Source organism: Empidonax traillii, unplaced genomic scaffold (assembly GCF_003031625.1).
Source record: "Empidonax traillii isolate 1590-97213 ecotype Southwest subspecies unplaced genomic scaffold, ASM303162v1 scaffold10:size5872457, whole genome shotgun sequence".
Taxonomy (NCBI): Eukaryota; Metazoa; Chordata; class Aves; order Passeriformes; family Tyrannidae; genus Empidonax; species Empidonax traillii.
Genome location: NW_020955203.1, coordinates 4088438 through 4099650, shown reverse-complemented (window position 1 = coordinate 4099650; position 11213 = coordinate 4088438). Strand labels below are relative to the sequence as shown.

Below are 11213 nucleotides of genomic sequence, written 5' to 3'. Positions count from 1 at the left end.
AAAATGAATTAAAAAAAAAAAAAAGGATCTGAAAGGGTCTTTTATATAGACTTGAGAGCTGGAGTAGGAAGTGAAGGCAGTGAGGAGAAACTTATTCAAGAAATATAGCTGAAATCTTAACAGACACAACAAGTCTGTGGTGAAGTCAGCAGTTACATCTGTCCAGCGGAGATATGAAAATTCAGGTATCAAGCTTACTTGAGAGCCCTTTCAGTGGGAGGAATATAGCAATAGAGATAGTGAGGCTGTTTGTCTGAGAAACATAATTGCCATTAAACTGCAAGTACTGTAACAGTCCACAAGGCCAGCAGCATCACTGTTGGAAATAACAAGGTAATTTTTTTCCCTTCACTCAGTGTCAGTATCCAGCAGGACGGAAAAAAGCCTGCTTCCCTCAAGATACTGTGGAGAAAACAGCCATGGATATGACATGACCATGGACAGACAAAAGTATGGAGTTTGCAGAGCATGACTCCTCAAAGGAAGGACACTCAGAGCTGCTCTGTGCTGGGAAACGGTGCTCAGCAGCTTCACTTATCCCCTACTACAAAGGAACTTGAGGTTCCCTAGATTTTTGGAAAGCCCTACCTCACGGAGAATCTGTGAGTTTAAGAAAAGTATCAAGATGAAAGGAAAAACAAGAGGATGGATTAAGCAGCAGCAAGCTGGTGTGTTGGGCAAGGAAGTTTTTTATCCTTATTTTTCAACAACTCTGTTATCCTTGGCAAACATTACTAGTTGCACAGGATGGTTTCATCCTGAGGCTCTTTAGGTTTGTTTCTTCTCTGCTTTATTTGTGTTTGACTCTGCTTTCTACCAAAACTGTACAGGAAAGAGTGTCCATGCTACTGACTACTCTGTAACCTGAGAAAGGGCTATGAATACAAAGTTGTGTGATTTTCTGTGTTTTATGGAGTAAACAATTTGAAAATATGTACTGTACAACTTATATTTATAACATGGGCAATTTTCTAGCACACTAAAGGACACCGTGGTTTCCTGTACCCAGTGGGTGGAAAGCTGATTGAGCGAGACCAGGCTCACATTCTTCTCTTGCTACAGAATTCCTGAGGGATTAAAAACCAGATGCTCCCTCAGATTATCTCTGTGTCCACACCAAGAGTTTAAAAATTAATTTATTTTTGAGATGGCATTTTATGTATTTCAATAAACTCTTTAAAAACTTCTCTTCCTGATTCAATCCCATCCCAAATCTTTAAAATATTTGAGGGATGTTTAAAGGGCACAAATATTAATAGCTAAAGAGAAAATAAAACCAAAAGCAAAACAAAACATCAGGCCAAGAACATAAACACCCTGAGTTTTAGGAGGACTTCTCTTAAAAAACACAGAGAACAAATATGAGAAGCTCAGTGTCCAGTGAATGTTTAGCACAAGCTTCTTGATGTTCCAGTAAATAGCAGCTGCTAACATCCCAGCACATTTAAAGATGTGTTTCCTCATTAGGTTTGTTGCATACATTACACAGGGCTCTGAAGGAATACAGTTACTGCCCACAGGTTCTTATGTTTCTTTGGGAACTGTATTCATTCACTGCCTCTGAAGGATGTAGAAAGGCAGAAGCTGCAGGGAGATAAATCTTCTGGACCTTAAAGGGTTATGTAAAAAAATCTTTCAAGAAAGAAATGTATTGGAGTAAATGTCCTGGCAACATTTCAGCATTTTGAAATATGTCTGTTTCCCTGGCAATTTCAACCTTAGTGTCTAGTTTAAGTTTGATGTGGCATTTTTCTTTCCTGAAGAATTTAGGTGAGAAAACCCAGGGCATCTCAGCTGAGTCTCACTGGAGGTGGTGAGCACTTTGCACAGGAAAAAGACAGAATTGATACCTTTTTCTAAAGCAGGATCATTACCTGTCTTTGCCGTCTACAGGCTCTGTGTTTTCAAATATCACAGAGCAGGGTCCCAGAAATTATAACACTGATACAAGTTGTATGAGTAGTCAAATATAGGTAAGGTTCTTATTTATCCTTGAGGTCAAATTGCTGCAGTAAGGTAGGAGGTATGTATAAATCCATCTTCTCCACAAATGAGCTATAATGGAAAAACCTTGATGCTACCTGTTGCCTGCAGAGAAAGAGACAGTTTGCAGAAATAGGCGTAACAGTTTTTGATAGCATTGTGAAAGAGTGGCTTAGGCAGATGCTTACTGAACCGGGAAGATAAAAGGGTGTTCAATCACTAATCCTTAAATCATCCCACTTGACTCACTGCTATTGCAGTATTTAGTTAAGTAGGAAAATGACTAGGTGTGGGGTCCTCTGCTCAAAAAAAGACTGACTTCCTGGAGCAAGCCCAGAGGAGGCCAAGGAGATATTCCAGGGGGGTGAAGCTCCTCTGCTATTGGAGACAGGCTGAAAGAGCTCAGGGTGTTCAGCCTGGAGAAGAGAAGGCTCCAGGGAGACCTGAGAGCCCCTTCAAGTGCCTAAAACAGGCTTATGAAAAGGGTAGAGAATGACTTTTTACATAAGCAATGGTGATAGGACAAAGGGAATGGTTTTAAACTAAAATGGAAGAGTTTTAGATTAGATTTTAGGAAGAAGTTCTCAGTTGTGAAGGTGGTGAGGCCCTGGCACAGGTTACACAGAGAATCAGTCAATACCCCGTCCCTGGAAGGGTTCAAGGCCGGGTTGGATGGACTTCTGAGCAACCTGGTCTAGTGGAAGTGTCCCTTCCCCTGGAAGAGGGATGAGCTTTAAAGTCATTTCCAATCCAAACTCTTCTATGATTCTATGAAATCAGTATTCCCAGGGTGTAATTTACTTCTCCTTAGAACTAAGCTGCCATGCAGAGATATCTCTCAGTCTTCATTCCCCATGCAAACAGCTATCACTGAGTGATATCCTCATTTAGGTTATTCAGCTGTGAGTCTGAGCATTGGCAGGATACAATTTTTTTTTTCCCCAGAAATTTCTTGTCTACTTCATATTTATTTACCTCCTTCTTTCACTTTATGCTTTCACCATGAACATAAAAATTACTCAGTCTTTTGAGTTTTGCAGTAGTGTTCCACAAAGCCCAGTGACAGAGAAGACACTTGATTTCCCATACCCCAATGTGTTCCCTAAATAAATTCAGACTGACTTTGGTCTAGAATGAACCAGTTAGCTCCCTTGGATGGCAAATGCAGGCATGAAACAGAACATGAGCGACAGAACATAGCCTAGGGATCACATGGATACAAGCCAGTCTATGTCATTTAGGCTAAGAACCAGGATGCTGAAAGTGATGTGGATAACAAAGGTGGCTCAGGCACAACCTGGCCCAGACTTACCTGACTTTTGGATTGTGGACTTGTCGGTGACGATTGTTCTCTGTATTTTTATGAAGAGAAGGCAGGAGGGAAGAGAAGTAATAAGAGAAGAAAATGTTGAAGAAAATGTCCTGAAGTCAAGTGTTTTATACTCACCTGATGCATCTTATTGTCTTATTATTTTCTTGCATTGTTGCCACAAGCAGGTTTATTTGGATAAAGGAAACCCAAGGTACTATTATCAGGCAAATCCCCCCTGTGTTTACTTTTCAAAATAAAGATTAAATGCATACAACTTTTAAACTTTAATGAGTTCGAGTCTGTTCTAGCCAGGGGTGATTTGTTATCCCAAATCCTTGTGCCATCATATTAATGACTGCTTGCACCAAGGGGCACACAGGGTAATCCCCCATCTCTAGCAATGTCAGCTCTGTGGTGATTGCTGTGTAATTAATCAGAGACTGCTGTTGGAATGAGGACATTGTAATCTGATGCATAATGAAATTTATTAATGGTGTCCTGCATAATTTATGGGATCTAATCATTCTAATGTAGGTATAAGTATAACATATAAACATTTTTCTTTCATTAAGTCTATGAACTAACATGGCAGGAGAAATCAAGGGCTGGGATCTCTAATTTTGCCAGCTGTTGTTGAATTAGCCCATTTTAACAGATATAAAGGAGTAATTGATTTCCTATAAAACCCTAAAAGAAACTGCCACTACCAGGAATGTTTGCAAACATTCTGTTATGTGGTATTTGCATTCCCATTGTGCTTTATCTGACTGAGGTTTGAAATCCCACTGCGACAAGCACTGTATAAACATCAGAAAAGAACAACTCCTAGTAGTTAACAGAGCACAAGGACAAAAACGAGCCAAGGAAAAGAGACATTATTTTTTTCTCTCAATCTCATAAGTGGAACTGAAGGACTGAGAAATTATTAACCAGATGCACAAAAGTATTCATATTGATACCTTTCTCAAATGACTATTTCTATTGAACTCCTCAGCTCTTGGGATGCACATATTTAAGTATGTGACCAAAACAGAAGATATATAGCTAAGACTACAGCAAACAGATGAAAGAGGATTTAAACTGACATTTTTTAATTCCAAAGTATTTATTTTATGAATAAAACAACAACTTTATTTTTAAGTGGTTTTGAAAGGAAGGCTTTTAAAACACAAAAGTTGAGTATAAATAAACACAGCCACAAGCATCTCCTGCCCACTTTGTTAAAGGGAAAAAGCACTCCAAACCAAGATTGTGCGTGCCAAATTCCAGCTTTATTTTAATTTTTATGGTTGTCGCTATGAACACCTGAATATAGTGGTTTATAATGGCTCTTCTGACAGGCTGTTATAACCTCAATGGTACTAATAATACTACTATAATTAGTGACTTTTGTATTGTATTAACAAATGCCAGAGTGTGCTACCAGTCTTCCAGATGACTTATCCAGGTTTTAATTAGTGTCTATCTTTCTTTTCTTTGTGGAGACATACACTTACTAAAATGACTCAATGCTTTGCACCATGTACAGGTCAAAATATCCACCTGTCAAGTGGGTTTTGAGCTGCATGGAAGGAGGAAACGACTTGAGACATTTTATTAATGGAACAGATTGCACATTTCTCCAAATAGAAATGGGGGGAATTGTGTGACAGATGCATCAAAACCTTCCCGTTGTTGAAAACCAACAGATGAGACAGTCTTCTGGTTGGATAGCAAGATGCTGATTAGCTAGACCTGAATGAATCTTCTACCCCTTGGCTCGGAGTGTTCATGAGACACTTCTGTCTTGGATGATTTTTCTGTATCATATTTTACATCTTAGCAATATGGATGTGGTGTGTATGTACATATTTGCACATATATACATTTCATAAATATCAATATAAGCATACATATTAAACTATCATTCTAAAATCACTTCAATTTCCATAAAAAATTGGTTCACAATCTATGTTTAAGTTTCCTTTAACTGATACATTGCCAGTATGTACAGAGTCAGTACACCTGTGTGAAGAATATTACCCAATATTACACAAGTATGAAGTGCAGTCTCCCGGATATTTAGAATGTTCATTACCAGGCTGTTGACTTAATCTTACTAAAAGAGGATTTGCCATTTCTTGAAACATCTCTCATGGTAGAGTAGCGGTTGTACAGCACATGGAGAAAAGTCATCATGTAGAGCAAAACTGGAATAGCAGGATTCTTTAAACAAGTTGCTAGCTTTGTATTTATCATTACAGTTTCCATTCACTAAGAACTACTCAGTACTTCACCAAATGGAAGTCTTTACTAAGTCATGGGGATATCACCCTTTACTAGTGTCTCCAAGGGTGCAGGAAGCTTTACCTGTTTGAACACACATCACAGATTTCAGAGGCACTGCTTGAGTGGCCTAAACATAAAGAATGCTTTTAGTTGTTTGCTTTTTATGGCTTTTTTTAAACTTTTAAAGTGAAAAATACACATATACCATGTACGAGGAGCTGTCATTTACTCATGAAAGAGCACATCAAGACTTTTGCTGTCACTGAAAGGGGAGAGGCCCAAAGAAGGAATAATGTACATTCAAGAAGTGATCGTGAATGAAGGAGAACAGGCACATAACACTCCAGCCTCCAGGAGGAATCTGGCAGATGAATCTAAGTTGTGAGCATTGATCCCTAGGTATGTTCCTAGGAAGAGCCATAGAAGTGATAAAGGCACTGAAACAGTTCAAACGCTCTGGGCTGGAAGATGAATTACATGCTTAATGTGTGTTTTTAGCACAGTCAAGTTAAGAGCTTGACACTTTGTAAAAACCCGATGGCTTGTTACACAGAAGTCGTAATAGTTCCTCCTGGTTCTAAATTCTCCACATCTGGTATTTATTCCCAAAGAACTTCTCTTAAGGGATGTGTGTTTCTATTTCTGTAACGGAGAGAAGATGATGAAGGAAAGCGGTTCATTGCCAACCTGAGGGTTCACAGGGCCATTTGCATCATACAAATCAGTACCAGGAAGGTTTTAACAATTTTAATCTCTAACTGACCATTGTAGGGGTCCATTTATCAGGTCTCCTTTTTTTTTTTTTTTGTTTTTTTTGAGGAGATGTGATAGAGGATTTATCAGGCTTTGACATCTCAGGAAATACTAATATGTTTAAAGCAGTGTTATGGATGGGACATCGTTCCCTTTATTCACAAAATGCTGTGCCAGCTCCAGTAATACTTGGGGAGTTTGCAGAATACTGCAAGACGACACTCATTCACTCATTTATAGGCTCATGAATTACATCTCAAACTATCTTTGTGTTAAGTTGTATCACAGTGATGTAGAATTTTGTGGTAACTGGTTACAAGGCAATTCCTGTGACAAAAAAGTTAACCTGATGGAAAATTGCAGATGCATTAACAGGCACTAGTGCAGCAATAACTCCTTACTGCACTCTAAATTGTGTGAAGTAGTTTACGACCTCTAGGCTCTTTCCTCCCATTTTAACTTTGTAATGCTAAATAAAAGTTATACTCAAACTGTTACACTGGCTTAGAAAATAAGAAATTAATTATGAACACCCCATTTAATGCTGGAGGAGTAGTGTGTCCACAGTTTCTTTAAAGCATTCAGTGAGGTAATTTCACTGCTGCCAATTGAACAGTTATACAGAACACATCTAAATGTGCTCAGTCAATGAATCCCTGGAGTGTTTCTGCTTCATTAACTGTTTACATGGTGACCTCAGTATAAAGGTTTTAGCCTGATGAAATGCCTGCTTTGCATACTGCGGTAGGCAACTGCAGAGTAGCTGTGCCCGATTATTCAGGATATACTCAAAATTTAGAAGGAACACACCAGCTTGTCCCATACTGTCACATCACCTCTTGATGTGTTAACCTCTCAAAGAGCTTCTGTAATGCTGAGACAGGCAGTAACAATGTGCCCATTTCTGGTGCCCTCCATCTTCCATCAACCAGAGTCTGATATTTCCACTGATGTTTCATGGTGATATTTCAGATATTCCTAATCCCAGATTTTACATTTGAATGGTGTAACAACTACTTCACTCTTTTCTTAAATGGTGTTATTATTTGCCTCATGAATCACAAGGCCAAGGAAGCCCATGATATTTAAATTTTATGGCACTGTCTTCTGAAATGACAACTTTCTAACTCAGCACAAAGGGAAGAGGAACAATTTACCTTACATGCACTGCTATTTGACTTACAGAAATAACTCCCAGGAGAACACTGACTGTCCAAATTATTACCTTGGATATCCCACCATGGGGCTGTGCAGAGCAAATAACACTTACTCTTCCTTAGCTTATATAGAACAACACGGATAAATAAATGGCATAAGTTTAGATTCCATGATCAGAGATAGCATTTGATAGATGTATTCCAGCTACCTGGTAACTCACAGTAAGTCAGAAATCCTTTACAATATTACAGTGTCTTTATTCTGCAATCAAAAGGCTAATGCATCTTTTTGTTGATGAGATAAAACATGGGAGCTTTCATGGTCTCAGCTCACAATAATGGCATAATAATTAAGCCTTTGTGGTTGGAAAATGTTCTTTTTTTCCTCTTTTCAATTCATCTTTCATTTACTGTCTATTAAGGGGAAAAGTGAACTCCTATTATATATATTTAGATCCTCTATAAGATTATATAAGAATGTCTAATTCTCAGATGGTCTGTAGTTAAGGAGAGCTAGATTGTGCTGAATATCAGAAGGGAAATTTTGCTGTTGGCAGGCTCTGTTAAATACGCATAATTATCTGAAAGACTGACTAAAGACCCTCACTCAAAGCTTTTCTTCATTTTAAGTTGCCCACTGCATATGGCAAATGTTATCTATTTCCCCCGAGACAATCTTTCTGCGGAAGCAAGGAAGTTATGGATTGTAACTGGAGAAGAAGATGTACTTTAACCCTCTGTAAGAATACCACTGCTCCCTGGAGGGCAGTTGCTAGCGATGTGTGTTGTCTGCTATTAAAAGCCTTGAGTAAGGGTCTTCTGCTGCTTTTTTAAACCCCAACTTTGATTGTAAGCAGGGGGAAGACGAACACCAAAGGTAAATCATAGCAGTTCTGAAGCCATTTACACAACATGGATTATTGCAGTTCCCCTACCCAGACACAGGCTCCTGGCTCAGAGGTCACTTTGGTAACTTTGCAGTGAGTCTGCAGCAGCTTCAGTGCATTCACTGAAGATTACTCTCTTCTGAGTGAGACTGTATTCCACCTGAAGGACCATATTTCTGTATAAATCCACAGCTCTGATGACTTCTGACACAAGAGCACCCTGCAGTACTGCCAGCACTGTGGCTTTCATGGCTGTTAAAAGAAGGTTTTACAATCCAGGAGAACAGAGTGAAAGATGTGAAGACAAGTTGGACCAGATCTTTTGATGGTGGAAACTGATATGGCTCTATTTATTTTGATTCTATAATAACATCAACTAGTACTGGCTGAGGGACAAACCATGAAATAATGAACCCTGGGATTTATTTTAGGAGTGTCTTCCACTGTGGGTCAGTTTCTACCTGCCACTTTCTCTTGTCATTCTGAAAAGAAAACCTGTGGAGAGAAGGTATCTAGATTCTATAAATTTCTTTTAAAAGTCAATAATATTCAAGAAAGAAACAATCTTTATGGACAGTCATACTTTCAATAGATGGTTAATCCTCATTCTGAAACTTAAAATTTGGAGTGAATAACAATGAGTCTCTTTAGAACTCTTAGGTTTTCATGGTTAAGGATTTAAATTTTGTTTTTCTCTTCAAAATTTTTAAACAAAGAAAAACATTTTTACATCTCTTGTCCTCTCCCTTAGACAGGGGTCTTCTACAAACCACATTGCAGTATAATTTTCAGGGGTCTTCTGCAAACCACATAGCAGTATAAACTTATATGTTTTAAATTTCTATGGAAACACTATACAGCTAATAGTGTAATTCCTAAAAATTGGCTAATGTGGCAGAAAATTACTCATTTTTTTGTATGGTCATGAGCATACAAGTGTAAACTCTTAATTACAGATTTTACTGCACACATCTCTTGGTTTTAAAGAAGTGAAAATATGAAGAAGTGCTCAAGTAACTAAAATATTCCCTTTTTCTTGAAAAAGGATTTCCCTTCCATTTCAATTTTGAAGAAAAATGTTTTGTGGGTTGTTTTTTTTTTCAAATACAGTTAATCGAAAAATACTTTGCCTTTTTTTTTTTCAATTTCTTTTTTTTCTATAAAGGTATTTTTTCTGCTTTTTTTTAAAAAAAAATGTGAGGAAAATCATTTTGAAGGAATATGCTGCAAAGTTTCAAGACAATATCACTTCGGTCACAGTTATTATATTACAGATGGCACTTCCCATCTATCCTCTGACAAAGTGCAAATGAAGAATGCTACACTCAGGTCTACCATGTAGATGAAAGATCAACAAACAGATTTTTATTTTCCTTTAACTGTTAAAAACACATCTTCACTGGGAGAGGAGATTAGAGGAGAGGAGATTTGAGGAGAGGAGATTCGAGAAGATTCGAGGAGATTCAAGAAGACTGGAGGAGAGGAGAGGAGATTGGAGGAGAGGAGATTGGAGGAGAGGAGATTCGAGGAGATTCAAGGAGAGGAGATTCGAGGAGAGGAGATTTGAGGAGAGGAGAGGGAGCTTTTAGTCTCACCCTATACAGGTATAAATAGAGTAGAAATAGAACAATGGAGAAGGTGAATATCACTCTTTCTATGGCAGTGAATTAAGAGGATGAGGTGGAATTTTTTTCCCACCTTTTACCCAGCACCTCGAGGCTTAGCACGTTCCCCAGCAGCATAGGAGACAAGGGTTCAGTTCACTCTTGCCTTCCAAATCACATCAACACAGGCCGGAAGGGGACATGGGTCACCAAGTCTCGCTCCCAGTTATTGCAGACAAGTGAATCACTTTTATTATTCCCTTCATAAACATGTGAATCATTTTTATTTTGATTTAGGAGCATTCAAAGCCCCATCCTGCTTAGGCTCGAATGCACTCTTGACTTTTACATAATTCATGGTCATAAGAACAATAAGAGCCTCTGCCTGGTGTAATTTTCTTCACTGTAGGCAGTATGTATGTCTTCAGATTGCTCAGTGACTCAACATCCTAAATTTGCTTAGGTTACTACTAATTAATAGTCCTACACTGAAGTCCTGGCAGGTACCTAAATGACATTTTCAAAATTTTTGTGACCTGTTAATATTGCAAATGCAATTAAAAAGAACTGAGAAGGAAACCTGTAGTAGACTGAAAATGTAAAAGGACAAATAGGGCAAAAATTATAGTAGCTCTGTTTCCTGAAAAAAAAATGAAAATATCAGGATCTACCAATTTGAAGCCAAACTTTGACTGCAGTTTCTGATGGGTATTTGATATTCTTGTGAGTGTTTACATTCAGTGGGGATTTCACTCTGATTAATTCCAAAATATCTGTGGAACTGAAAATGTCAGTCAGACTTTTCCAGTATTCCCATGAACAAAGACACAATAAAGAAAACAAAACAAAACCAAAAAAAGAGAGAACATAATCAAATCATCAAAATCTCATGGCATTTGAAATTAATTTTAAATTAATGTTATGATTTTTTTAGGTCATTATAAAGTCAGGAATACATTACTATAGAAACCTTTCTTTTCTATTGCAGTTTTTTTCTTCTCTACACCTGCAAAATTATATTAAAACCACCTCCCTGTTTCTACAACCTGTCTTCCTTTTTTAGACAGAAAACCCTTTGAGACCAAGACTATGCCTCAATTTAGAGTTGTGCAGTACCCAGCATACACCTCCATCTGACCACTGTCCTCTATTGAGATATAATAATAGTGCAAATAGTGACAGTAAGAGTCACATGATAAAATTCTTACTTTGTCCTTTTTTTTTTTTTTTTTTTTTTTTTTTTTTTTTT

At 37.9% G+C, this 11213-nt stretch overlaps 1 long non-coding RNA gene across 1 annotated transcript in view; it reads left to right on the top strand.

Annotated features, from left to right (window-relative positions):
- The first annotated feature begins 306 nt into the window (after positions 1 to 306).
- Positions 307 to 11213, top strand: part of LOC114058097 — a 24286-nt gene continuing 13379 nt past the window's right edge. Inside the window, exon 1 of the long non-coding RNA XR_003571372.1 lies at positions 307 to 318. This is a non-coding gene — a long non-coding RNA (uncharacterized LOC114058097). The remainder of the gene's footprint in view (positions 319 to 11213) is intronic.